The sequence below is a fragment of the Nycticebus coucang genome, chromosome 20 (assembly GCF_027406575.1).
Source record: "Nycticebus coucang isolate mNycCou1 chromosome 20, mNycCou1.pri, whole genome shotgun sequence".
NCBI lineage: Eukaryota > Metazoa > Chordata > Mammalia > Primates > Lorisidae > Nycticebus > Nycticebus coucang.
Window position 1 is genome coordinate 15,566,203 of NC_069799.1, and position 3,055 is coordinate 15,569,257.

The 3,055-nt window shown below is 43.8% G+C and overlaps 1 pseudogene; it reads left to right on the forward strand.

The window, feature by feature from the left end:
* Positions 1 to 326: 326 nt before the first annotated feature.
* LOC128572784 (transforming acidic coiled-coil-containing protein 1-like) lies at positions 327 to 2,108 on the forward strand (annotated as a pseudogene).
* The last annotated feature ends 947 nt before the right edge of the window (positions 2,109 to 3,055 follow it).

Sequence of the window (3,055 nt, forward strand, 5' to 3'; positions counted from 1 at the left end):
TAGGATTAACAGGATCTGGGACCAAAACCCAAGAATCACAAGAAGCTGATGAAGTGGTTGAAAAGCGCTCATCTAACACTTGTTCTAGACCTTCAGAAAATGAGTTATCTCAGCAGGCCGTTGATTCTCACTTAGTCAAGGATTTCAAAGAAGAACCTGAACACGATGTTAGCAAAATTTCAGTTGTAAGGCCATTTTCAATAGAAACCAAGAATTCTACAGATGTCCTGGCAGCTTTTGGAACAAAAGCAGCTCACGGCTGTATAACTGGAGTTTCAGGAGAGGGTTTGCCCCCCAGTGTACCACACGTCCCCCAGAACAAGGCAATGACAGAAGGCAGTATGGGAGTTATGCTCGAGCCATCAGCAGAAGCTGATCTAAAGTCCAGAAACTCCTGCCCAGAGCCTGTGCCCTGGAGAAGCAAACTAAGAAAGCCCAAACCTGTCTCTCTGAGGAAGAAAATGATTGGAGGAGAGTTCTCAGACACTGAAACTGCTGTGGAGGGAGCATCTCTTTCCAAGGCATCCTACCAGTTCAGCATCAGAGAATTGGACAAGAACACAAACCCTTCTTTTCTAGGAAAAATCTCGGGCACTCTCAGTAGTGACACCAGTGATTTGGGGGTTGAGCTGCCAGAGGAGACAAGGAACTCATCTCTCAAATTCGAGTTTGATTTCATAGAAGACATGGAAAACACAGAGTCCCGGAAGGCTCTTCCAAGGAAACTTGGCAGGAAACTTGGTAACAAACTGACTCCCAAGATACAAAACGACAGCATCAACAAGCCGGTGGGTGTAGCGCAGCCTGCAGAGCCACCGGAGATGCGTCTCTCTCTCTCTCTCTCGACTAGACGCTAGTCAGTGGGAGAAGCCCGGCTTCAGTCCCTTTGGGAGCCACTCCCTTCTACAAAACTCCCCTCCCCTCTCCTCAAAAGGTTCTTACCACTTTGACCCAGATAACTTTGATGAATCCATGGATCCCTTTAAAACAACTACAGCTTTAACAAGCAGTGACTTTTGTTCTACCACCAGTAATCATGTTAACGAAATCTTAGAATCACCCAAAAAGGCAAAGTCCCGTTTAATAATGAGTGGCTGTAAAGTGAAGAAATATGAAACTCAGTCCCTTGCTTTGGATACATGTTCTCAGGATGAAGAAGCAGTGATCTCCCGGATTTCAGACATTTCTAATAGAGATGGCCACGCTACTGATGAAGAGAAACTGGCGTCCACATTGTGTGGTCAGAAACCAGCTGGGCCGAGGTGAAAGGCATAGAGAAAGAAACAAGCCAGAAGATGGAGGAAGATGGAGCCGCCGTGCCTGGAATGTTGGAATCCTCTGCAGAAAAGGCTCCCGTGTCACTGTCCTGTGGTGGTCAGAGCCCCCTGGATGGGATCTGCCTCAGCGAATCTGATAAAACAGCTGTGCTTGCCTTGGTCAGAGAGGAGATCATCACTAAAGAGATTGAAGCAAATGAACGGAAGAAAAAAATATGAAGAGACATGACAAGAAGTCTTGGAGATGAGGAAAATTGTGGCTGAATATGAAAAAACTATTGCTCAAATGATTGAAAATGAACAAAGGACAAATATGACCTCTCAGAAGAGCTTCCAGCAGCCGACCATAGAGAAGGAACAGGCCCTAGCTGACCTTAACTTCGGTCCCTTTCCGATCTCTTCGGAGATATGAGAACCTGAAAGGTGTTCTGGAAGAGTTCAAGAAGAATGAAGAAGCCTTGAAAAAAATGTGCTCAGGATTACTTAGCCAGAGTCAAACAAGAGGAGCAGCGATACCAGGCCCTGAAAATCCATGCTGAAGAGAAACTAGACAAAGCCAATGAAGAGATCACTCAGGTTTGAACAAAAGCAAAGGCTGAGAGTACAGCTCTACATGCTGGCCTCCAGAAAGAACAGATGAAGGTGGAGTCCCTGGAAAGGGCCCTTCAGCAGAAGAACCAAGAAATCGAAGAACTGACAAAAATCTGTGAGGAGCTGATTGCCAAAATGGGAAAGACTGACTGAGATTCCCCTGTTAGCTCAACAGATCTGCATTTGGCTGCTTCTCTTGTGACCACAATTATCTTGCCTTATCCAATAATAATTGCCCCATTGCAGAGAAAGAAAAAAAAACAAATTATTACATTTTACAAATGAGAGACATTTTGTGAAACATAGCATTGATATAGAGTTTTCCCACTCAGGGCTGGACAGGGAACCCCCATTTGTCTGGCTTAGGCGAGTTCAGAAATCAGACTTCCATCTAGGCACAAACATGCCACTTCCTATATAGGTGAAAAGCCTGTAAGTAAACCTTTAAATGGTTCCATTATGTGAAGGCAAGTTTAAAGTCTTTTGTGAGTTAGAAAGGAAAAAATTCTGGATAGAACTCCATATGTGGCTTAGAACCTAATCATATAAAAGTGATTTAGGACCAAGCTTTGTGGGGGCATGCCTTCAGGCAGTTACCTGTATATCTCAGGATTTTCTAGACTACTTCCTAAGATGATTAACTGCCTCCAGATGGTCAAGCATTCAAACAGCTTATTTCCCCAGACTCTTGTTTTGTGGTTTTGTTTTTGATTACTTAGCGTAAGAATAACTTTGTGAAATACTTATTAGTTAATCTGGTTAAACCTTAGCCCATAAGGATAGGTTTAGATAGTGTTCGTAAAATAGTTACAAGTTAATATTGTTTATCTGTAGGCCCTTAAGTAGCAGGCAGTAAGAGGCCTGGGGCCAAGGTTAAATCATATGTTTATTGATTAAGTTTTGTGCCCATATAAGGTTTGGTGGAAGAAATAAAGATTGCCACTTGCCATGAGAGTGTAAGTGATCCTCCTTATTACTCAGACTATTTCATTACTGGACTCATTTCTCTGCATCACTGATCAATTGGGAGAGTTTCACACAACAATTTGGCACAGTGAGCAGGGTTAGCTTTGAGGAGATAGCACAGCTGGCTTCTTCGGGAACACTTCCCTGTTCCTGCAGTGGATGCTTAAGGTGAGCCTCGGACTTTGAAACCAAGCAAGTTCAGGTCATGCAGGGTACATGAC